General features: G+C 45.2%; 2 protein-coding genes across 2 annotated transcripts in view; both read right to left on the bottom strand.

The window, feature by feature from the left end:
• TLN1 (talin 1) overlaps positions 1-24,410 on the bottom strand; it is a 510,560-nt gene extending 486,150 nt beyond the window's left edge. The window contains exon 1 of the mRNA XM_082266280.1: positions 24,399-24,410. The gene's annotated coding sequence lies outside the window, so the exon portion shown is untranslated. The remainder of the gene's footprint in view (positions 1-24,398) is intronic.
• The window catches only part of LOC309550973 (uncharacterized protein), a gene marked incomplete at both ends in the record, with an annotated part of 360,984 nt that overhangs the window by 299,669 nt on the left and 34,959 nt on the right, over positions 1-26,356 (bottom strand). The window lies entirely within an intron of this gene.

Here is a 26,356-nt window from a genome sequence, read left to right as displayed (position 1 = left end):
AGGACACATACTGATGAATCCCCGTGTTGAGGACACATACTGATGAATCCCCGTGTTGAGGACACATACTGATGTATCCCCGTGTTGAGGACACATACTGATGAATCCCCGTGTTGAGGACACATACTGATGAATCCCCGTGTTGAGGACACATGCTGATGAATCCCCGTGTTGAGGACACACACATATTGATGAATCCCCCGTGTTGGGGACAAATATTGATGAATCCCGAGTTGAGGACACATACTGATAAATCCCCGTGTTGAGGAAACATACTGATGAATCCCCGTGTTGAGGACACATACTGACGAATCCCCGTGTTGAGGACACATACTGATGAATCCCCGTGTTGAGGACACATGCTGATGAATCCCCGTGTTGAGGACACACACATATTGATGAATCCCCGTGTTGAGGACACATACTGATGAATCCCCGTGTTGAGGACACATACTGATGAATCCCCGTGTTGAGGACACATGCTGATGAATCCCCGTGTTGAGGACACATACTGATAAATCCCCATGTTGAGGACGCACACATATTGATGAATCCCCCGTGTTGGGGACAAATACTGATGAATCCCCGTGTTGGGGACAAATATTGATGAATCCCCGTGTTGAGGACACATACTGATGAATCCCCCGTGTTGAGGACACATGCTGATGAATCCCCCGTGTTGAGGACACATACTGATAAATCCCCGTGTTGAGGAAACATACTGATGAATCCCCGTGTTGAGGACACATACTGATGAATCCCCGTGTTGAGGACACATACTGATGAATCCCCGTGTTGAGGACACATGCTGATGAATCCCCGTGTTGAGGACACACACATATTGATGAATCCCCGTGTTGAGGACACATACTGATAAATCCCCGTGTTGAGGACACATACTGATGAATCCCCGTGTTGAGGACACATACTGATGAATCCCCGTGTTGAGGACACATACTGATGAATCCCCGTGTTGAGGACACATGCTGATGAATCCCCCGTGTTGAGGACACATGCTGATGAATCCCCCGTGTTGAGGACACATGCTGATGAATCCCCCGTGTTGAGGACACATGCTGATGAATCCCCCGTGTTGAGGACACATGCTGATGAATCCCCGTGTTGAGGACACATGCTGATGAATCCCCCGTGTTGAGGACACATACTGATGAATCCCCCGTGTTGAGGACACATACTGATGAATCCCCCGTGTTGAGGACACATACTGATGAATCCCCCGTGTTGAGGACACATACTGATGAATCCCCATGTTGAGGACAAATACTGATGAATCCCCCGTGTTGAGGACACACACATATTGATGAATCCCCCGTGTTGGGGACAAATACTGATGAATCCCCGTGTTGGGGACAAATATTGATGAATCCCCGTGTTGAGGACACATGCTGATGAATCCCCCGTGTTGAGGACACATGCTGATGAATCCCCCGTGTTGAGGACACATGCTGATGAATCCCCCGTGTTGAGGACACATGCTGATGAATCCCCCGTGTTGAGGACACATGCTGATGAATCCCCCGTGTTGAGGACACATACTGATGAATCCCCTGTGTTGAGGACACATACTGATGAATCCCCCGTGTTGAGGACACATGCTGATGAATCCCCCGTGTTGAGGACACATGCTGATGAATCCCCCGTGTTGAGGACACATGCTGATGAATCCCCCGTGTTGGGGACAAATATTGATGAATCCCCGTGTTGAGGACACATACTGATGAAGACCAGGGCCAGGAGTTTGGTGGAGGAGGAATGAGGAGACAGCTTACTTTGGGAAGATGAAAGCCGCTGTGATATCGTTATCACTGCAATACTGCTGGCTGCCACTGGAGGGAGACTCTCCCACATTTAGCTGGCTGGACTCACATGGACAATGGTGAAATGTAAAGGTGGAGGAGCAGCCTAGTGATTCCTGCTAAGATTCCCCAAGGTATCCTGTGAGCTAAAACCTTGATGCAATCACTTTCTGCACTCACCAGACAAATGACTCGGGGATAGATTGCCTACACCTGCAGTATATTGTGGTGTGGAGTTCCTTCATACTGACCGCCCACAACCTCTTCTTGGAAGAGGAACAGTTCTGATAACTAAACATGTGTGCTTCATAGGAAATATACAGCTGCAAGAAAAAGTATGTGAACCCTTTGGAATGATGGATTTCTGATCATCATCTAAGTCACAACAATAGACAATCACAGTCTGCTTACACTAATAACACACAAAGAATGAAATGTTGCCGCCATGTTTTTATTGAACTCAACATGTAAACATTCACAGTGCAGGTGGAAAAAGTATGTGAACCCTTGGATTTAATAACTGGTTGAACCTCCTTTGGCAGCAATAACTTCAGCCAAACGTTTCCTGTAGTTGCAGATCAGACGGCACAACGGTCCGGAGTAATTCTTCACCATTCCTTTTTACAGAACTGGTTCAGTTCAGCAATCTTCTTGGGATGTCTGGTGTGAATCGCTTTCTTGAGGTCATGCCACAGCATCTCAATGGGGTTGAGGTCAGGACTATGACTGGGCCACTTCAGAAGGCGTATTTTCTTCTGTTGTTGATTTACTTCTATGCTTTGGGTCATTGTCCTGTTGTCCCATCTTCTGTTGAGCTTCAGCTGGTAGACAGGTGGCCTTAAGTTCTCCTGCAAAATGTCTTGATAAACTTGGGAATTCATTTTTCCTTCGATGATAGCAATCCGTCCAGGCCCGGACGCAGCAAAGCAGCCCCAAACCATGATGTCCCCACCACCATGCTTCACAGTTGGGATGAGGTTTTGATGTTGGTGTGCTGTGCCTCTTTTTAGCCACACATAGTGTTGTGTGTTTCTTCCAAACAACCCGACTTTGGTTTCATCTGTCCACAGAATATTTTGCCAGTACTGCTGTGGAACATCCGGGTGCTCTGTGCAAACTAAACGTGAAGCAATGTTTTGTTTGGACAGCAGTGGCTTCCTCTGTGGGATCCTCCCATCAAATCCATTCTTCTTTAGTGTTTTACGTATTGTAGATTCGCTAACAGGGATGTTAGCATTTGCCGGTGACTTTTGTAAGTCTTTAGCTGACACTCCAGGATTCTTCTTCACCTCATTGAGCCGTCTGTGCTGTTCTCATCTTTACAGGACGGCTACTCCTAGGGGGAGGAGCCGCAGTGCTGAACTTTCTCCATTTATAGACAATTTGTCTTACTGATGAACAGCAAGGCTTTTGGAGATACTTTTATAACACTTTCCAGCTTTATGCAAGTCAACAATTCTTACTCATAGGTCTTCTGAGAGCTCTTCTGTGCGAGGCGTCATTCACCTCAGGCAATGCTTCTTGTGAAAAGCAAACCCAGAACTGCTGTGTGTTTTTTATAGGGCAGGGCAGCTGTAACCAACACCTCCAATCTCGATCTCATTGATTGGACTCCAGTTGGCTGACATCTCACTCCAATTAACTCTTGGAGATGTCATTAGTCTAGGGGTTCACATACTTTTTCCACCTACATTGTGAATGTTTACATGGTGTGTTCAATAAAAACATGGTGGCGACATTTCATTCTTTGTGTTATTAGTTTAAGCAGACTGTGATTGTCTATTGTTGTGACTTAGATGATGATCAGAAATCCATATCATTCCAAAGGGTTCACATACTTTTTCTTGCAGCTGTACTTTCAGCCGATGTTTCTGAATCTTCAAATGGACATATTAATGAATGTCAATGAATCAGAAAACAAAAATTTTACAAATCCATCTGTTTACTTCATTTTTTGTGGATGTTTGAAGCATCAGACATAACATTGTAAATAGCTGGTTGTTAAGGAGCAGGGCAGCCGCCGTGTCCTTAACAACCATGAACCATTTGCTGTCAAATCCCTGCTGACAGCAGAATGTAAACAAACAAGTGCCAGCATTAAGAATTTAAAAAAAAAATGCTGTGTGGTCCCTTCCCTAAAATCTATATCAGACCCTAATTCAACAATTCAGCCCATCAGGTCGAGAAAAAGTGGGAGGAGACAAGAAAGCATCCCCCCCCCTGAACCATACCAGGCCACATGCCCTAAACATTGGGGAGTTGTTTTAGGGGACAGGGGTTCCCCAAGCACTTTCTCCCCATGTTTGTAAGGACAAGGCCTCTTTCCCACAACCTTAGCCCAGTGGTTGTGGGGGTGCGGGGAGGAAACCAGGAGACCATGCCTCCATGATGTCACTCAGAGACGCTCGTCCATGACGTTATGGGGACTTGGTCACCAGATGACCCCGCCCCCATGTTTACTTACCTGAGGGGTCAGAGCGTCTCTCTCGATGGGACTGGTCGTGATCTGAATTTTTTTTTTTTTGTGTGGGTCGGCGCTCATTATAATTGATGCTGAATATACATTGGGGGGCAAGTTTTTTGTATATTTATGACTGTGTTTTTATTTACTTTTGAGATTTTTACTATGTACTTCTACTCATTCACATGGGGGATGGCCAGGATCTGGGGGCTCTTGTTAAAGGGGCTTAAAGATTCTGATGTCACACTCTGCACCCCCACAACCAAAGCGTCCCCCATGTTGAGGGAATATGGGCTAGTATAGTTTGTGGAGGTGGCACTCATTCACCCCCCTCCTTTCCTGCCCTGCCAGGCTGCATGGTCGGATAAGGGTGTGGTATGGATGTTGGGTGGAACCCAATGCCGTTGTTTTTAAAATTTTGGCATGAGATTGCCATAAAAAACCATACCAGACCCAAGGGACGTGGTATGGAATGATGGTGGGGGGAGGGGAACCTCAGGGGCACCCCCACGCTGCTTTTGAAAACAAAATGTAATGCCGGTGTTCTGTCAGAATACCATACCCTATCAGAATTCCATACCTCCATCATTTCCGGTTGCGGATCAGCTGTGGCTTCGTCATGAATCAGCTGTAGCCGCGTCACACGTCCTACTGCGCATGCGCAGAATAGGTAGGGCATTTTGATAACATCGTAAGGGGTCAGACAAAAGTCCTAGTGTGCATGCACACCGACGGGTGGGGCAGCGGGATCTCTTATAACAAACATCCATCCGATCTCCATGGCCCACACTGCGCTGACCCGACACTGCGCCGAGCCAACAATCCGATCTCCATGCCCCACACTGCGCCGACCCGACAGTGGGTGTGCGCATGTGGGTAGGGAATAGGATTGTCCCATTGTCGGCTCGACGCAGTGTATGCCATGGAGATCGGATGGATGTTTGTTATAAGAGATGCCGCTACCCGATCCGTTGGTGTGCATGCGCCTGCTCATGCGCAGTAGGACTTTTGCCTCACCCCCTTATGATGTTATCAAAACTCCCTACCTATTCCGCGCATGCGCAGTAGGACGTGTGACGCGGCTACAGCTGGTGCATGACGAACCTGCACCGGAAATGACGTAGGTAGGGAAATCTGATGGGGTAGGGTTTTCTGATAGAACACCGGCACTTGTTTTTTTTCAACATTCTGCTGTCAGAGGGATTCCCAGGTGAGTCATGGTTGCTAAGGATGCAGTGGCCACCCATTCCTTAACCAGCTATTCTGAATATTCAAAGCAAATGCCAAAGATACAAAACTAATTATGAAAACATTGGTGCAGCATAACGAATATGAGGAAACAAAATTATTCAGTGAATGAACGCTTCCAGAACGAAACACAAATTTCTGACGTGTACATATCTACTGATCACCAGTAGAGTTCCATACATGTCTCATTATTGGATAGGAAGCGGGAGACTCCTTGTTCTGATACAATGAACCTGGCTACTCAGTAACATCCATTGGAACAATCCTTTAGAGTCCTTCCTATGATATGGTAAGGTTGTGGTGAGGAGTTCCTTCATACTGACACCCAGAACCTCTTCTTGGAAGGTGAAGTGTTCTGATCACCAGTAGAGTTCCATACATCAAACAAGAATAAAATGGCCCCTGGCATAGAGTTCCATACATGTCTCATTATTGGATGAGAAGAGGGAGAGTCCTTCCTCTTATACAGTGAAGCTGGCTACTCGGTAACATCCATTGGAACAATTCTTTAGAGTCCTTCCTATGATATGGTAAGGTTGTGGTGAGGAGTTCCTTCATACTGACACCCAGAACCTCTTCTTGGAAGGTGAAGTGTTCTGATCACCAGTAGAGTTCCATACATCAAACAAGAATAAAATGGCCCCTGGCATAGAGTTCCATACATGTCTCATTATTGGATGAGAAGAGGGAGAGTCCTTCCTCTTATACAGTGAAGCTGGCTACTCGGTAACATCCATTGGAACAATTCTTTAGAGTCCTTCCTATGATATGGTAAGGTTGTGGTGAGGAGTTCCTTCATACTGACACCCAGAACCTCTTCTTGGAAGGTGAAGTGTTCTGATCACCAGTAGAGTTCCATACATGTCTCATTATTGGATAAGAAGAGGGAGAGTCCTTCTTCTGATACAAGGAACCTGGCTACTCGGGAACATCCATTGGAACAATTCTTTAGAGTCCTTCCTATGATATGGTAAGGTTGTGGTGAGGAGTTCCTTCATACTGACACCTAGAACCTCTTCTTAGAAGGTGAAGTTCCATACATCAAACACAAACAAAATGGCCCCTGGCATAGAGTTCCATACATGTCTCATTATTGGATGAGAAGAATCCTTCTTCTGATACAAGGAACCTGGCTACTCGGTAACATCCATTGGAACAATTCTTTAGAGCCCTTCCTATGATATGCTATGGTTGTGGTGCGGAGTTCCTTCATACTGACACCCAGAACCTCTGCTTCTGGGCCGGGCCCCAATGTTGGTCCTCACCTTGGTTTATTGATGTTTGTCCTGGCCCCTTCACTCGGCCTGTGACTCGGTCAGATCTGTTTCCTGCCGTTAATTAGCACTCTTGTAAGTAGAAGTTGCTGGATAAGTGGGAGCCTGGAAAGGCTGTGCAGGTTCCTTGCCAGGATCTTGGTGGCAGCGCATTGTGCCAGCTCTCCGGTCATGGCTCCAGCAGGTGCTTTATGTCAAAGTGGAGAGAGCGAGGCTTCCATAATATTTCATAGATGAGATTTCCTGCCACTCTGTGAACCCCAGGAGATGGCACATTCCTGACCGGTGACACCATGGGAAGAATGGACTGCTATGGGGTCCTGGAGGAACTTAACCCTTTCATGCTGGAACAGGGACACGACCTTCAAACCAAACTTTATATTAGAAGCTTAGATAGTTCCAATCTTCAGGGAGATTAAATGAGAACAAGTATACAAGTTTAATTCCCATCCCCCAGAGCCGGGGCTCTGCACCGTGACTCAGTCAGGGACTATTGGACCCAGCAATCAGTTTAACATTTCAAAGGCTGAGAGCAGGAGGGAGCAGTGTGTAGCTTGCAGAAGGTGTGTACAGGAAAGACTTTTGCAATGTGAAATACTTTTAAAATTCAGTGACACAGGAAGCTGCAAAGTTACAGTTCTGATGTGTGGTGTCACCAGCCTGCTATGCGGTACGGCTGGGGTGTATGAATCACAAGGATGACTCAACAGAAGGAGGAATCTAGTAATAGGAGAGACATTTTAGGTGTATATTCAGCTGCCTGGCTGGAGGTCCCACACTCACCGGCCACTTTATTAGCTGCACATTGCTAGTAGCGGGTTGGACCCCCTTTTGCCTTCATTCTTTGTGACATAGATACAACAAGGTGCTGGAAACTTTCCTCAGAGATTTTGCTCCATAGTGACATGATAGCATTACGCAGTTGCTGCAGATTTGTTGGCTGCACATCCATGATGCCAATCTCCCGTTCCACCACATCCCAAAGGTGCTCTATTGGATGAGATGTGGTGAGTGTGGAGGCCATTGGAGGACAGTGACCTCATTGTCATGGTGAAGAAACCAGTGGTGAGATGCAGTGGCGTCACTAGGGTTGGTGTCACCCGGTGCGGTAACTCATGGTGTCACCCCAACCCCTTTTAATAATGTGCTTTTATTTAACTAATGTAACTCATAAATCATAGCTCCCATATAACACTAAATGTAATGGCAATAGCGACATTAATAACTAGGAGAATTAAAATGACCTTTAAATTACAATATCATGCATCCTCCATGCATCTCTATGGGGCAGCGGATGTCATCGGAGACACCTCCGCTGACACCCGCTGCCATCCGCATCCGATCCTGTGCGTGAAATCTGGACGGATGGAAACCCTATTTTTCCATCCGTTCAGGGATCGGATCGGATCGGATGATTGCAGAGAGGCCGTCTGCTCTCATCCGATCCCCCATAGAGAGCAGCGGGAGCTGTGACACCTCCCTCTCCGCTCTGCAAGCGGAGACGGAGCCGTCATCCGCCGGCTCAGAGGGGATCGGCGGATCGATCCTCGCTGAGCAGCACGGATCCGGCTACGGAGGCGGACCGTGTGAAAGAGCCCTGAGAGCCTGCCAGACTGGTTGATGTGTTTTTTGTTTGGACTACTTTATAGACTGTAGATATATATATATTTAGCCTGCTCTGTTTCCCCATTGTTGCAGTTTTTCTCTTTTTGCAGTGGAGACAGTGCTGAACTGGAAAGCTTCTCCAACAGAGGAGGAGCAACAAGCATTTTGGGGGAGACCAGGGATGAAGGAGGACTGCAGTGCAACTGGCTGCATTGGCAGCTGTACTCTGTGAAAGTGAAACTGCTCTTGATGAGAAAGGACTGCAGGCTGCAGCCACTACATGGATGGGACTTGACTACATTGCTGGATGGAGTGGAGAGAGCTGTGTGCAGAGCAGCAGAGCCCACTGAAAATCTGTCTTTGGTGGGCCAAGTCCAGGCTGGACTTCTGGGGAGTGGAGACCATTGCCAAAAGTAGGGCTGCAGCCTGCATGCAGAGAGAAGAGTTTGCGGTTACTGAGTCTGTCACTGTGCTAGCCTGCCTGTGCATAATGCAGCATTAATAAGGGACAGACAAATTGCACCAGTGCCACCAGATCAATTATTTGCACTAAGTTCACTTCACATCACCCGGCCTGGCCGCCCGCACATGACTACTCACCTCCTCTCCCTAGTCCCCGCGACTGGCTCCGCCCCCGCCCTCTCTGCCTGAACGTGAGAGCAGGGAGTGAGGGAGGGGAGGCTCAGGGCGCGCGGCCCGGCCCAGAGGAGGCGGAGCAAAGAAGTCCAGCCTAGGCACTGGCTGGCAGCAGACTGAGTGACACTGACACACTCACTGTCTGTCTGACACAGTACGTCTATGCGGCGGCGGCGCAGCGGCGATGCCGGCCCGGCGGCCCGCACAATAAGAGACAAGAGAGGCAGAGCGGTGTCACCCTCCACCCGGCGTACACCCGGGTGCGGCCCGCCCCCCCCCCCCCCCCCCGCACCCGGCTTGTGACGCCTCTGGTGAGATGATTGGAGCTTTGTGACATGGTGCATTATCCTGCTGGGAGGAGCCATCAGAAGATGGGGGCACTGCAGTCATAAAGGGATGGACATTGTGACGTGAGTCACTTTGGTTGGGGGGCTTGTGGAAACCAGATAGCTTTAGGGAGCTTGGGAGACTCCTTGTCCAGCTTCCCCAGTTCCTCCTTTGTGTAAGTCACCCTGTGTCTATTAGGGGCACCGGGTGACCAAGAACCCCAGTCAGGTCTGCACTAATCAGACTCGCTGTATAACCACACCGGACTCAGCATTTCCTGTTACCCCGGTTATCCTGGGTTCTATATGTGTGTGGAAGGAGTGAGGGCCTCTTTCACTTGGGACAATGATATTTCTGGACAGTGTCCCTCAGGAAATATATGAAGATATATTGCAGATTGCTAGGATATTGCATAAAGTGTTTCATAGACCCTTGCTAGTGGGGTGGGGGTTTGTTATTGTTGAATACCTGCATTCCATTGTTCTGTTGTTCCTGTCTGCTTTGAGTAAGCTTATTATGGGATGTGTATGTTTGTGTGGATTGACTAAGGGGGAGGGGTTGTCCCAGAAGTGTTCATCTCCTTGTGCTTTGTGTTTGAATAAACAGTTTGATTCTGGTTTAGACTCACTTGTACTGTCTACTTCTTGAAGTAACTATAGCCAGATTCACGGATCCCATGTTCCAGAGCTTAGGAAGCAGGTTACTGGAGGAGATACCCAGTCGCGGTGTCCGGATTCCGTCACAGACATGGTCAGCAACAATACAAAGTTTGTCAAGAAAATATCTCCCACACCATTACACCACCAGCAGCAGCAGCCTGAACCGTTACCCCCCCCCCCCCCCACACACACACCAGTACACCAACACCAGCAGCCTGAACTGTTGATACAAGGCAGGATGGATCCATGTATAGACATACAGATTGGATGGGTGAATCCATGCTGGCACCAGCGCTTTATAATAATAAAAATACTAGACAGTGTGCCATAAACCAATATATTGCAAATTAAATGCTATCAAAGTAAGGTGACAAGTGCTATATAATAATATACGAAAAATCAATAAATACATGTGAATAAGTGTCCAATAAGAAAAGTTCCAATAGGTGTAACACCATAAAATCTGTATAGTCCAAGGGATAAAGGGGATCCATGTTGATAACAACAGTTGATTGGAATTTCTTCCCAATGTATGGTACTCACACCAAGATGGAATGACACCCCAAGTCCTCAAGATATGCTCAAAATGGCCACTCACCAGATGCTGTTGATCCTCCTTGCCATAAGGCAATAGCATCAAAAAGGCTTGGAGGGTCTTTGGACCCAAAATGTGTGCTCCAATTGGTCCTGCGGAATCCCTCACTGGCCGACTCGGAAGCTACTGAAGATGTCAAATCTATGACGAAACGCGTCAAGTTGGAACGCACGCGGTGAGGTCACACGTTGCAAGTGGAATGTAAGCCGGAAATCCGGCACGCCCGTACCTTGCACGGCTCCCCACACTGGTGTGGGAAACCGCACGGGAGGTTTTTGTGTTTTAAACACACATTATATATATATATATATATAATGTGTGTGTGTCTTTTTAATCTGTTTGCTGTAAGTAAAGCCCTTGTTATGGGCTTTCAATAAAGATCTACAATTTTACGCTAGGTGGAGTCCGTCCTCCGTTTTTTAATCCTGCATTTACCATCCCATCTTGAGCTTGGAATTCCGGCTTGCATTCCACTTGCAACGTGTGACCTCACCGCGTGCGTTCCAACTTGATGCGTTTCGTCATAGATTTGGCATCTTCAGTAGCTTCGGAGTCGGTCAGCGAGGGGTTCCACAGGACCAATTGGAGCACAAATTTTTTGTCCAAGGACCTACCAAGCCTTTTTTTATCCTATTGCCATATGGCAAGGAGAATCAACAACATCTGGTGAGTGGCCATTTTGAGCATATCTTGAGGACTTGGGGTGTCATTCCATCTTGGTGTGAGTGCCATACATTGGGAAGAAATTCCAATCTACTGCTGGAATCAACACGGATCCTCTTTATCCCTCGGACTATACGGATTATATGGTGTTACACCTATTGGAACTTTTCTTATTGGACACTTATGCACATGTATTTATTGATTTTTCGTATATTATATAGCACTTGTCACCTTACTTTGATAGCATTTAATTTGCAGTATATTGGTTGATGGCACACGTTTTTATAAGACCATTGATATTGCTCTTGCACAGTCTAGTATTATTTATTATTATAGCAAGCGTTGGTGCCAGCGTGGATCCACCCATCCAAGCTGTAGGTCTATACTAATTCAGCTTTTTTAGCTTAACCCAAGCAGCTGCTTCTTAATATATTTTCACTTTTTAATTTCACTGTTTGGCGCGAGTGAACTTACACTATTTTAGGATGGATCCATGCGCCAAATTTTGACCCTACCATCTGAATGTGGCGCAGTGTCGCATGCCACCTTCAAAGTCACTTCATTCCCCTTCTGATGATCGATTTGAACTTCAGCAAGTCATCTTCACCACGTCTAGATGCTTAAATGCATTGAGTTGCTGCCATGTGATTGGCTGATTAGCAATTTGTGTTACCAAGCAATCTAACAGGTGTACCTAAAAAAGTGACTGGTGAGTGTAGAACCAGGTGACCTGGAAAAAAGAAACTTAGACTATACCAAGGTTATAGGGCTACTGGGCTAGAAGGGTGAGACCGCTTCAACCAGAGGCCGGGGTGGCGGTGTGTTAGTACACCCGATGACAGAGGAAGGGGTCTCACTGTGATGATATACGTATAGAGGATATACACACCTGTGCAAAAGTTATAGGCAGGTGTGATGCTGTCAGTGAAGAAGTCTTTCAGAAATAAAAGTCTTAATAGTCTTCTACCAATGAAGAAAATGGAAAGTAAATGAAGAGAAATCTAAGTCCAATCAATATTTGCCCCCCACTCCCCTCTGCCTTCTAGGTAGACTTGTACCCAGTTTTTGAAGGAACTTGGCAGGTAGGTTGTTCTATGTACATCTTGGAGAACTAAGCCCAGATCTTCTGTGAATCCTTCATTCCAGACGGACCCCATGATGGGGAGATCAGGGCTTTGTGGGGGCCAAACCATCACTTCCAGGACTCCCTGTTCTTCTCCACACTGAAGATAGTTTTTAATGAAGGTGGCTGAATGTTTTGAGTGGTTGTCTGTAGAATAAATTTGGGGTCAATTACACACCTCCCTGATGGTATGACATGATGAAGTATCTGCTTTAATGTTTTCCAAAGTTCTACCATCATGATTGTCTCTGACCACATCTATCTAATTTATTGGTCTTTGACATGTCAGTAGCCAGAATTTACAGAACGGAGTCAGAGAAGCTGACAACCCATGCTTCCCCCCCCCCCCCCCGTACAGCTCTGCTTCCTTAGTCGGGGCTGTTTTCGGATTTCATTCTGTTTGTCATCATTCTGTAGAATTAAACCTGTGGTTTATGTGTTTGCCCTGGTCTCGGCTTTTATTGGTTTGTCTTGGCTGGGACCCGGCACTGGCCTGCAAAGCTGGCAGCGGCTACTAATGATTCAGTCCTTCAGTATCCGGGATATTTCCAAATGATAATGCTTATAAATCCCTCAGGGCCTGTAATTATAAGATTCCTGGGGAGCCAGGTCACTTGTACACACCATACCAGAACATGTCTGAAATGTCCTCTCCGTACACAGGTCTGAGCAGGAATTACATTGGGTCACCATCAGGACCACCTAGTCTCTTACTAAACAGTGGGGACACCTTTTCTCTCCCAGACCATCAGGACTACCTAGTCTCTTACTAAACAGTGGGGACACCTTTTCTCTCCCAGACCATCAGGACTACCTAGTCTCTTACTAAACAGTGGGGACACCTTTTCTCTCCTGGACCACCTAGTCTCTTACTAAACATCGGGGTCTCATTTTTTCTCCATGGACATCAGGTCATGTTTTTTCTCCCTGATAATCAGTCACCTTTTCTATGGTTGAACATTGAGGTCACCTTTTTTCTCCCTGACCATCAGGACCACCTAGTCTCTTAACATTGGGGTCACCTTTTTCTCCTTGAACATCAGGATTACATTTTCTCTCCTTGACCATCAGGATCACCTAGCCTTTTTTGAAAATCATGGTAACCTTTTTTCACCTTGGTCATCAGGTCACCCTCTCTGAACATCAGGGTTGCCTTTTTTCTGGATATAGGGGTCACCTTTTCTTTCTCTTGACAATCGGTAGGCACATTATTCTTCCTGACAACTGGAGTCAACTTTACTTTTGGTGAACTTCGGGAGTCACTTTTCTCTCCCCGATGATCAAAATCACCTTGTATCTTACTGAACATCGGGGTCATCTTTTCTCTTACCCAGACATCAGAGTAACCTTTTCTCCTACAGACATTTGGGTCACCTTTTCTATTAAGCAACAATCAAAGTTAACATCTCCCTTGCTGAACACTGGGGGGGGTCACTTTTTCTCCCTTACTATCACCTAGCTGTTTTTCTCCCTGGACATTGGGGTCACCTGTTCTCTTACTGGGACCTTTTTTCTCCCTAGATAGCGTGATCAACTTTTCTCTCCCTGAACATTGGGATCACCTATACTCTCCTTGACAATACGAGCCTGCCTTTCTCCCTGAACATTGGGATCACCTATACTCTCCTTTACATAAGAGCCTGCCTTTCTCACTGAACATCAGGGTCACATCTTTTGCTGGACAGTAGGGTCACCTTTTCTCTCCTTGACAATAAGAGTCAACCTTTCCCATTCAATATCAAGTTCACCCTTTCTCTCCCTGGACATTGAGTCACCTTTTCTCTGCCTGAACATTGGTGGTACCCTTTGTCTCACTGAACATCAGGGTTGCCTTTTTTCTCTCTTACTGTTAGGCTCAGCTGATGTTTTCTCTCCCTGACCATCGGGATCACCTTTGCTTTCACTAAGCATTGGGGTTTCCTTTTCTCTCTCTGACCATTGAGGTTACCTTTTCTCTCCTTGTCCATCGGGTCATCATCTCTCTCCTTTGATATTGGAGTGACCTTTTCATACCCTGGACACATTCATGTGAGTAACGGGTGTTGTATGACATGCAGCTCACAAAAATCTGTTAAAGGGAGAAATGCAGAAGTGAGGACAACATTTTATGTATCACACTCATTATTACTCATTCACTTCCTCCTGATACCTGCCCTGGGTTTAAGAAACTGAGACTACATAGTTTCATGTTTTCATTATTCCAGTGGAACGGGGGTGAACCTCGGGGTGAAGCAAAGATAGAAAAGGACCTGGGGGTACTGGTAGATAACACACTTAGCAATGACATGCAATGCCAAGCCGCTGCAAGCAAAGCCAACAGAATACTGGGATGTATAAAAAAGGGGATTCACTCCAGAAATAAAGAGATTATTCTCCCGCTCTACAAGACTCTGGTCCGGCCACATCTGGAGTATGCTGTCCAGTTCTGGGCACCGGTCCTCAGGAAGGATGCGCTGGAACTGGAGAAAGTCCAGAGAAGGGCAACAAAAATAATTAGGGGAATGGAGGACATCAGCTATGAGGAAAGACTACAAGCACTGAACCTATTCTCTCTGGAGAAGAGACGATTGAGGGGGGATATGATATCAATGTACAAATACTGTACTGGTGACCCGAGCATAAGGAACAAACTATTCAGAGAAACGGAATTCAATAAAACACGTGGCCACTCACTAAAACTAGAGGAAAGGCGGTTTAACCTTCAACTGCGTAAAGGGTTCTTTACTGTCAGAGTGGTAAGGATGTGAAATTCTCTTCCACAAGCAGTGGTATCAGTGGGGAGCATTGATCATTTAAAAAAAACTATTAGATGGGCACCTTACAGACCAAAACATACAGGGGTATACAATGAATGGTTAAGAACATACACTTGGGTTGAACTGGATGGACTGCTGTCTTTTTTTCAACCTCACTAACTATGTAACTATCTTTTTTGGAGACCTTCCACTCCAAGGAATTCATACTTTTGTAGGACCATCTTCTCCCACGCTAAGTGTAAGCCTTCATACACATCCCTAGTACCTTCAACGCCAAGGAATCCATACTTTTGAAGGATCTTCTTCTTTCATGTTGTGTGTAAGCCTTCATACACATCCCTAGTAGCTCCCACACCAAGGAATCCATACTTTTGTAGGACCTTCTTCTTCCACATTGAGTGTAATATTTCAGCATACATCACCAAACATACAGTGGGTACGAAAAGTATTCAGACCCCCTTACATTTTTCACTCTTTGTTATATTGCAGCCATTTGCTAAAATAATTTTAAGTTCATTCTTCTTCCTCATGAATGTACACATAGCACCCCATACTGACAGAAAAACACAGAATTGTTGACATTGTTGCAGATTTATTAAAAAAGAAAAACTGAAATATCACATGGTCCTAAGTATTCAGACCCTTTGCTCAGTATTTAGTAGAAGCCCCCTTTTGATCTAATACAGCCAGGAGTCTTTTTGGGAAAGATGCAACAAGTCTTTCACACCTGGATTTGGGGATCCTCTGCCATTCCTCCTTGCAGATCCTCTCCAGTTCTGTCAGGTTGGATGGTAAACGTTGGTGGACAGCCATTTTTAGGTCTCTCCAGAGATGCTCAATTGGGTTTAAGTCAGGGCTCTGGCTGGGCCATTCAAGAACAGTCACGGAGTTGTTGTGAAGCCACTCCTTCGTTATTTTAGCTGTGTGCTTAGGGTCATTGTCTTGTTGGAAGGTAAACCTTCGGCCCAGTCTGAGGTCCAGAGCACTCTGGAGAAGGTTTTTGTCCAGGATATCCCTGTACTTGGCCACATTCATCTTTCCCTCGTCCTGTCCCTGCAGCTGAAAAACACCCCCACAGCATGATGCTGCCACCACCATGCTTCACTGTTGGGACTGTATTGGACAGGTGATGAGCAGTGCCTGGTTTTCTCCACACATACCACTTAGAATTAAGGCCAAAAAGTTCTATTTTGGTCTCATCAGAAATCTTATTTCTCACCATCTTGGAGTCCTTGAGGTGTTTTTTTTAGCAAACTCCATGCGGGCTTTCATGTGTCTTACACTGAGGAGAGGCTTCCGTCGGGCCACTCTGCCATAAAGCCCCGACTGGTGGAGGGCTGCAGTGATGGTTGACTTTCTACAACTTTCTCCCATCTCCTGACTGCATCTCTGGAGCTCAGCCACAGTGATCTTTGGGTTCTTCTTTACCTCTCTCACCAAGGCTCTTCTCCCCCGATAGCTCAGTTTGGCCGGACGGCTAGCTCTAGGAAGGGTTCTGGTTGTCCCAAACGTCTTCCATTTGAGGATTATGGAGGCCACTGTGCTCTTAGGAACCTTAAGTGCAGCAGAAATCTTTTTGTAACCTTGGCCAGATCTGTGCCTTGCCACAATTCTGTCTCTGAGCTCTTCAGGCAGTTCCTTTGACCTCATGATTCTCATTTGCTCTGACATGCATTGTGATCTGGAAGGTCTTATATAGACAGGTGTGTGGCTTTCCTAATCAAGTCCAATCAGTATAATCAAACACAGCTGGACTCAAATGAAGGTGTAGAACCATCTCAAGGATGATCAGAAGAAATGGAAAGCACCTGAGTTAAATATATGAGTGTCACAGCAAAGGGTCTGAATACTTAGGACCATGTGATATTTCAGTTTTTCTTTTTTAATAAATCTGCAACAATGTCAACAATTCTGTGTTTTTCTGTCAGTATGGGGTGCTATGTGTACATTCATGAGGAAGAAGAATGAACTTAAATGATTTTAGCAAATGGCTGCAATATAACAAAGAGTGAAAAAATTAAGGGGGTCTGAATACTTTTCGTACCCACTGTACATCCATACATACAAGAAGGAATCTATCATCCACATTGTGCATAAACCTTCACCATAATTTCCTGAGACCTTCTACACCAAAGTATCCATACTTCTTTATGGATCTTCTCCCACATTAAATGTAGACCTTGACCATCCACCCCAAGAACTACTTTTTTAGAACCTTTTTCTCCCACATTGAGGAGGCCACAGTTCTTTTTGGAATACACAGCTACTGTTGTGTACCTGAATCATCCAAGCCTAACCACTTGCCTACAGTGCACTTTCACCCCCTTCCTGCCCAGACTGATTTTCAGCTTTCAGCGCTCTCACACTTTGAATGACAATTACTCAGTCATGCAACACTGTACCCATAAAAAATTTGTGTCCTTTTTTTCACACAAATAGAGCTTTCTTTTGATGGTATTTAATCACTACTGGGTTTTTTATTTTTTGTGCTATAAATAAAAGACTGAAAATATTGTGAAAAAACACATTTTTCTTTGTTTCTGTCATAAAATTTAGCAAATGAGTAATTTTTCTTCACAAATTTTGGCCAAAATTTAAACTGCTACTTTATCTTTGGTAAAAATAACCCAAATAAGTATATATTATTTGGTCTTTGTGAAAGTTATAGAGTCCACAAGCTATGGTGCTAATCATTGAAAATTGATCACACTTGACCACACCTGATGTACTGAAGGCCTATCTCATTTCTTGAGACACTAAAAAGTCAGGAAAGTACAAATACCCCCCAAATGACCCCTTTTTGGAAAGTAGACATTCCAAGGTATTTAATAAGGGGCATGGTGAGTTTTTTGAAGTTGTCATTTTTTCCCACAACTCTTTGCAAAATGAAGATTTTTTTTTTTCTTTTTACCAATTGACGTATTAACAGGTTATATCTCTCATACAGCACATGTATACTTGCAACTACACCCCAAAACACATTCTACTACTCCTCCTGAGTATGGCAATACCACATGTGTGAGACTTTTTCACAGCCTGGCCACATACAGAGGCTTAACATCCAAGTAGCACCGTCCGGCATTCTAGGAGCACAAATTACACATATAATTTCCTGACAACCTATCGTACTTTTGAAGACCCTGGAGCACCAGGACAATGGAAACCCCCATAAAATGACCCCATTTTGGAAAGCAAACAGCCCAACGTATAATTTTTGAGGCATAATGAGTCTTTTGAATATGTCATTTTTTTCCACAAGTTTTTGGAAAATGTGGAAAGAAAATGAAAACACATTTTTTTTTTTTACACAAAGCTGTCCATTTATGCAATATTTCTAACACATAGCATGTACATAGAAAAAATTGCACCCCAAAATACATTCTGCTATTCCTCCTGAGTATGGCGATATCACATGTGTAACACTTTTACACAGCCTGGCCACATACATAGGCCTAACATCCAAGTAGCACTTTTCACAAAGTTGTCCATTTATCCACTTTAAGACTGGGCCTATTTTTGACACTTGGTGTTTACAAGCTAAAATCATTTTTTTTGCTAGAAAACTACTTAGAACCCCCAAACATTATATATTTTTTTTTAGCAGAGACCCTAGAGAATAAAATGGAGATCGTTGCAATATTTTTTATCACAACATATTTGCGCAGCAGTCTTCCAAATGCGATTTTTTTTGAAAAAAATTCACTTTTTTTTAACTAAAAAATAAGAAAACAGTAAATTTAGCCCAATTTTTTTCCATAATGTGAAAGATAATGTTACGCCGAGTAATTAGATACCCAACATGTTACATAGTTACATAGTTACCTAGTAGGTGAGGTTGAATAAAGACAATAGTCCATCTAGTTCAACCTGTGTAGGTGTGTGTGGCTGTAATCCTCACTCATACCCCTGAATGTTCTGATCCTTGAGATGTAAGTCTAAGAGTCTTTTGAAAGCCACCATACTACCCGCAGAAACCACCTCTTGTGGTAGAGAATTCCACAATCTTGTTGCCCTAACAGTAAAGAACCCCCCGCGTTGCCTGAGGTTAAAACGCTTCTCCTCTATTTGCATTGTATGCCCTCGAGTCCTCATGCAATCCCTTCGAATGAACAGCTTTTTTTCTAAGCTGGGATCCCCATTAAGATATTTATAAATTGCTATCATGTCCCCCCTCAGACGTCTCTTCTCCAGGGAGAATAAATCGAGCGATTGTAGACGCTCTTCATAGTCAAGGTCCTCCAATCCCCTAATTTGTTTAGTTGCCCTTCTCTGGACTCTCTCCAGCTCCAACACATCCCTCCTGAGGACTGGCGACCAGAACTGGACGGAATACTCCAGATGCGGTCGGACCAGAGTTTTATAAAGTGGAAGGATTATAGTCTTATCTCTGGAATACATCCCTTTCTTTATGCATGCTAATATTCTGCTGGCTTTGGCAGCTGCCGCTTGACATTGCATGCTGTTTCCTAATCTATCATCAACCAAGACTCCCAGATCCTTCTCCATTTTTGATTCCCCCAAGGGTTCCCCTCCTAACGTGTATTGTGCTTTTATGTTTTTAGTCCCCAAGTGCAAAACCTTACACTTCTCCACGTTAAACCTCATTTGCCATGTCATTGCCCACTCCTTTATTTTGTCCAGGTCATTCTGTAGGATATCTGCTTCATGTTGTGAAGTTATTGCCCTGCCCAATTTTGTGTCATCTGCAAAAACTGATATCGAACTACTGACCCCGTCCTCAATGCTGTTTATGAATAAATTGAACAAGGTTGGTCCCAAGACTGAGCCTTGGGGGACCCCGCTTACCACCTCAGACCAGTCTGAGTATGCGCTGTTTATTACCACCCTTTGGACACGCCTTTTTAGCCAGTTCCGTATCCAAGAGCAAACCCTGCTATCGATACCTGCAGACCTTATTTTATAAATTAAGCGCTTGTGGGGAACTGTATCAAACGCCTTAGCGAAATCCAAGTACACCACATCCACTGGTCTCCCCCTATCTAGCTCACAGCTCACCTCCTCGTAGAATGTTAGGAGATTGGTTTGACAAGAACGCCCATTTGTAAACCCGTGCTGATTACTGCTGATGATGTTGTTGTCTTTAGCAAACTCTACGATATAATCCCTTATCATCCCCTCCAGAAGTTTACATACTACTGATGTCAAACTGACAGGCCTATAATTTCCCGGGATATGCCTCTGGCCCTTTTTGAATATTGGAATCACGTTGGCTTTCTTCCAATCCCCTGGTACATCTCCTGTCCTAATACTGTCAGCAAAGATCAGGAACAGTGGTCTCGATATAACTTTACTGAGTTCCTTGAGTACTCTCGGATGTACGCCATCCGGTCCTGGTGATTTGTTTGTGATAAGTTTATCCAGCCTTTCCCTGATTTCCTCCTCTGTTAGCCATAGTGGCAAGTCCTGTGTATTACTACTAACCATACAGTCATGGTCAGTGTACCCCATACAGTCATGGTCAGTGTACCCCATACAGTCATGGTCAGTGTACTCCATACAGTCATGGTCAGTGTACCCCCATACAGTCATGGTCAGTGTACCCCTCCTTTTCCTGTGTAAAGACTGACGAGAAAAAAGCATTCAGCACGGTTGCTTTTTCAGTGTCCTCTGTAACCATCCCCCCATCATTGTTAATTATGTGTGCAATATGCTCTGCCTTAGTTTTTTTGCTGTTGATATATTTATAGAATTTCTTTGGGTTTTTTTTACTATCCTCTGCTATTTGTCTCTCAAAGTTGATTTTAGCCATCTTGATTTCTTGTTTACTTTTCTTATTTGCCTCCTTGTATTGCTCGAAAGCCGATACGGTGCCCTCTGATTTATACTTCTTGAAGGCCAATTTTTTCCCCCTAATAAGTTTTTTGACGCTACAGTTTAGCCAGCCAGGTTTGGCTTTGTCTCTTCTAAATTTATTTCCCATAGGAATGCACTGCAAGATGCCTTTGCCTAATATGTTCCTAAAGCATTCCCATTTTTCCTATGTGGTTAGGGATCCCAGGGTTTGGTCCCAGTTTACCCTTTCCATCAATGAGTACAATTTTGGAAAGTTTGCACTTCTGAAGTTTAGGGTTCTTATGTTCCCCACTTGCCTTGTTATATTGTTATTTACTTGTTATATTGTTATTTACACTAAATGTGATCATCCTGTGATCGCTAGAGCCCAGGTTGTCCTGGACTCCTACCTCCGAGATTATGTCTGGGTCATTAGTGATCAATAGATCCAGCACTGCGTTTTCTCTGGTAGGGGAATCCACCAACTGTGACATGTAATTATCCAGTAAGGTTTCCGTGAATAGACGGGCCTTCTGTGAGTGTGCAGTCCCCTCTTCCCAGTCAATGTCGGGATAATTGAAGTCCCCCAATATGATGACTGATCCCAATTTTGCCACTTTACCCATTAGTGCTAAAAATTCCAGCTCTACCTCCTCCCCTTGGTTAGGTGGCCTATAGCAAACCCCCACAATTACTTTCCCCTTTTCTCCTTCCCTATGGAGTTAAACCCACACAGATTATAAATCCATGCTCATCCCTTCCGTAATGTCACTCCTTTCTATCACCTTTATATTGTTCTTGACATAGAGACATACCCCTCCCCCTCTTTTTCCTACCCTGTCCTTCCGGTACACCGAATACCCTTGGATATTGGCCAGCCAGTCGTGTGAGGGGTCGAACCAAGTCTCCGTTATTCCCACAAGGTCTATGTCATCCTCATGTACTAACATTTCCAACTCATCCATCTTATTAGCTAGGACATGTCATGCTTCAAAATTGCGCATGTTCACAGAATGGCGCCAAACATTGGTACTTAAAAATCCCCATAGGCAACATTTTAAACATTTCTGCAGGTTACTAGCTTAGAGTTACAGAGGAGGTCTAACGATCGCGGAGATACCTCACATGTATGGTTTGAACACCGTTTACATATGTGGGCGGGACTTGCGTATGCGTTTGCTTCTGCGCACGAGCTAACGGGGACAGGGCGCTTTAATTTTTTTTTTTCCTATTTATTTTATTTATTATGTTTTTATTTTTACACAGTTTAAAAAAAAAAAATGTTTTGATCATTTTTATTCCTATTACAAGGAATGTAAACATCCCTTGTAATAGAAATAGGCATGACAGGTCCTCTTTATTGTGAGATCTGGGGTCAAAAATTGTTGAAAGAGGAAAAAAAAAAAAGAAAAAAAAAAAGCGGCCCTTTAAACCGGTTGCTAGGCAACGTCTTTTGATGTAGCTCCGGTCCTCCAAGACCATAGAGTCGAGTGAGGGCCATCTTGCCCTCACTCGACTTCCTGTCTCTGAGGATCTGGGACCGGATAGTTTTCCCCGCTGCCGGCGGGTCCGGTAAGCTGGGAAAACGTCTGGGACGCGGCAGGAGGGGGGGGGGGGGGCACCTCTTCCCCTGCACCGTAAGGGTAATTCCGCGGCGAATCCGCCACTGGGACCACCCTTATCTGAAAGCCGACCGCCTGCCGTTTCAAAAAATACCTGGGTTATGGGGGGTATCTGCTGCCATAACCCCAGTATTTAGCTTTTAATGGCCGACGCATATAGTCGTTAGGCGGTCAGTAAGTGATTGCATGTATATGGCAAACAGGTGACGATGACTGATGGGGTGACAGGTGACGATGACTGATGGGGTGACAGGTGACGATGACTGATGGGGTGACAGGTGACAATGACTGATGAGGTGACAGGTGACGATGATTGATGAGGTGACAGGTGACAATGATTGATGAGGTGACAGGTGACAATGATTGATGAGGTGACAGGTGACAATGATTGATGGGGTGACAGGTGACAATGACTGATGGGGTGACAGGTGACAATGACTGATGGGGTGACAGATGACGATCACTGATGGGGTGACAGATGACGATCACTGATGGGGTGACAAGTGACGATCACTGATGGGGTGACAAGTGACGATGATTGATGGGGTGACAAGTGACGATGATTGATAGGGTGACAGATGACAATCACTGACGGGGTGACAAGTGATGATGATTGATGGGGTGACAAGTGACGATGATTGATGGGGTGACAAGTGACGATCACTGATGGGGTGACAAGTGACGATGATTGATAGGGTGACAGATGACGATGACTGATGGGGTGACAGGTGACGGTGATTGATGGGGTGACAGGTGACGGGCGATGGTCACTGATGGGTGACGGGCGATGGTGCACGGCGGTACTGATGGCAGTCTCTGGTGACCGGTGAACTTTAGGCTATGTCCACATGTGAGTGTATCGATCGCGGGCAGAATCACTGCGATTCCGCCCGTGATCCAGAAATCATTGCAAATTGCGGGACGCCTGTGCGTTGCCCGTGATTTGCAATAGCACCCCAAACGCTGTGCGATGTTGCTGCGATTTCCGCCTGCCGAATCGAGGTAACATCGCGCAAACAACGCATGACGCCCCAAAGAAACTCTTGTACCTTTTTTGGGCGTCATGCGTTGTTTTCGATTCGGCAGGTGGAAATCGCTGCAACATCGCACAGCGTTTGGGGTGCTATTGTAAATCACGGGTAACGCACAGGCGTCCCACAATTTGCAATGATTTCTGGATCGCGGGCAGAATCGCGGTGATTCTGCCCGCGATCGGTACGATCACATGTGAACGTAGCCTTATGGGTGTCAATTTCTGGGCACTGATGAGGTGACTGTTGGGTGACAGGTGACATTGGGGGGGGGGGGGGGCTGAGGACTGTGTGGGGACATTTATTTTGTGCTTTTACATTGTGACATGTGTACAGAGCAGTAACTCACTATTTCTAGCTCTGCTCTCCTCACACTGGAAACTGTAACAGTCAGTTACTGCTCTTTGTTTACATTTTGTGATCGGCTGTGAATGGATTCACAGCCGATCACATAGTAAACAGTCACTGTCAGTGACTGTTTACTACCGCCGGTGACAGCTGTGTTCCTACGGAACACAGTGCCACCGACATGACCGCGCTGCGCGCTCCCGATCGCGCATGCGCGGTCATCTTGTGGGCGCCTCCATTGTGATCAGCTGTGTCATTGGAACACAGCCGATCACGTGGGAAACAGCCATGCCCATTGGCTGTTTCCCCCCTGCCGGTGACGGGGGGTGTCCTGGGGACACCCCGACACCGGCAGTGCAGGGCGGCGCGCACGCGATCGCGCGCCTGCCCTGTTTCCTGGGATCACGTCATATGACGTCTTCCCAGGATAATGGTCGCACCGCTCCGCCGTCAATTGACGGCGGGCGGGCGGCAAGTGGTTAAACTGGTCAGTGGCCACAGAGTACAATCCTTCCCATTGTTTTGTAGCCATAGTCTACAGTCCTTTACCTGGTCTGTGGTCGCAGTTACAGTCTCTTACCTGGTCATACACTCTTTTTACTAGTTGACGGCCACAGTATACAGTCCTTTTTACTGGTTTGTGGTGGAGGAACATGAGATGAGCCTGCTAGTCAGACTATGTGACGGTACTAACCGTCACTATGAGTGAAAGACAGATAATTAATGATTTGGATTGCTTCAAGATTTGTCAGCAAAATCTTCATATAGAAATATGAAGATTTAATATCACCTTACACAGTGTATTACATGCTTGGCTGTGAGAGAGACACAAAGACTGTCATTCGCAGACTTCCCTATTGTTTGTGTATTGGGAGGGAATGCGTATTGTGTTAAAGTTTACCTGTCTATTCCATTGTTAAATGTTAATGACCTCACATTGTTCTGTCCAGATGGCTAGATAATTAGTTTAGTTCCTGTATACACTTTCATCTGTATATGCTACTGTAATCAGCCAGAGGGGAGGGATTGTGTACACTGTATGAGAGTGTCATGTTCCTATTGGATTGTGAATGTCACGTCCAGTCTTCAACAAGGTCCACCTGGGCAGTAACCTTGTGGGTGAAAACTGTATGTAAGTCTGTTTCTTGTTCAATAAAGTTGTTCTAGAGTTACTTCACCCTCAATCTAGAGTCCTGTCTCTTATTGGGGGAATATGCTACAAGGGATTGCTATGTCTTCCATACTCCCTTAGATAATCACTGAGCTCTTGTAAGAGCTTGTGTAAGAGCTTGTTCTGCTGCACTCTCTGGGGAAAGAGAGGCTTGTCGTAGGTCCAGGGTGGGTAGGAGATGGCGAGACCCTAACCAAGCTGCGGCGGTACGTGGGGTCTGAAGTGATTATGGTGTCTGGTGGAGTGCTTGGAGCCCTCGGGAAGCACTAGGAGCATCTGTCAACGGAGTTGATCTATCCCCCCTTATGTATTTATACATGGTGATCATATCCCCCCTTATGTATTTATACATGGAGATCATATCCCCCCCTTATGTATTTATACATGGAGATCATACCCCCCCTTATGTATTTATACATGGTGATCATATCCCCCCCCTTATGTATTTATACATGGTGATCATATCCCCCCCTTATGTATTTATACATGGAGATCATATCCCCCCTTTATGTATTTATACATGGAGATCATATCCCCCCTTATGTAATTTATACATGGTGATCATATCCCCCCTTATGTATTTATACATGGAGATCATATCCCCCCCTTATGTATTTATACATGGAGATCATATCCCCCCTTTATGTATTTATACATGGAGATCATATCCCCCCCTTATGTATTTATACATGGAGATCATACCCCCCTTATGTATTTATACATGGAGATCATACCCCCCCCCTTATGTATTTATACATGGAGATCATATCCCCCCCTTATGTATTTATACATGGAGATCATATCCCCCCTTTATGTATTTATACATGGAGATCATATCCCCCCTTATGTAATTTATACATGGTGATCATATCCCCCCTTATGTATTTATACATGGAGATCATATCCCCCCCTTATGTATTTATACATGGAGATCATGTCCCCCCTTATGTATTTATACATGGAGATCATATCCCCCCTTTATGTATTTATACATGGAGATCATATCCCCCCTTTATGTATTTATACATGGAGATCATATCCCCCCTTATGTATTTATACATGGAGATCATATCCCCCCCTTATGTATTTATACATGGTGATCATATCCCCCCTTATGTATTTATACATGGAGATCATATCCCCCCCTTATGTATTTATACATGGTGATCATATCCCCCTTATGTATTTATACATGGTGATCATATCCCCCTTATGTATTTATACATG

Source organism: Pelophylax lessonae (assembly GCF_965119305.1).
Source record: "Pelophylax lessonae genome assembly, chromosome: 1".
Taxonomy (NCBI): domain Eukaryota; kingdom Metazoa; phylum Chordata; class Amphibia; order Anura; family Ranidae; genus Pelophylax; species Pelophylax lessonae.
This window is presented reverse-complemented; position numbering and strand designations above follow the sequence as displayed.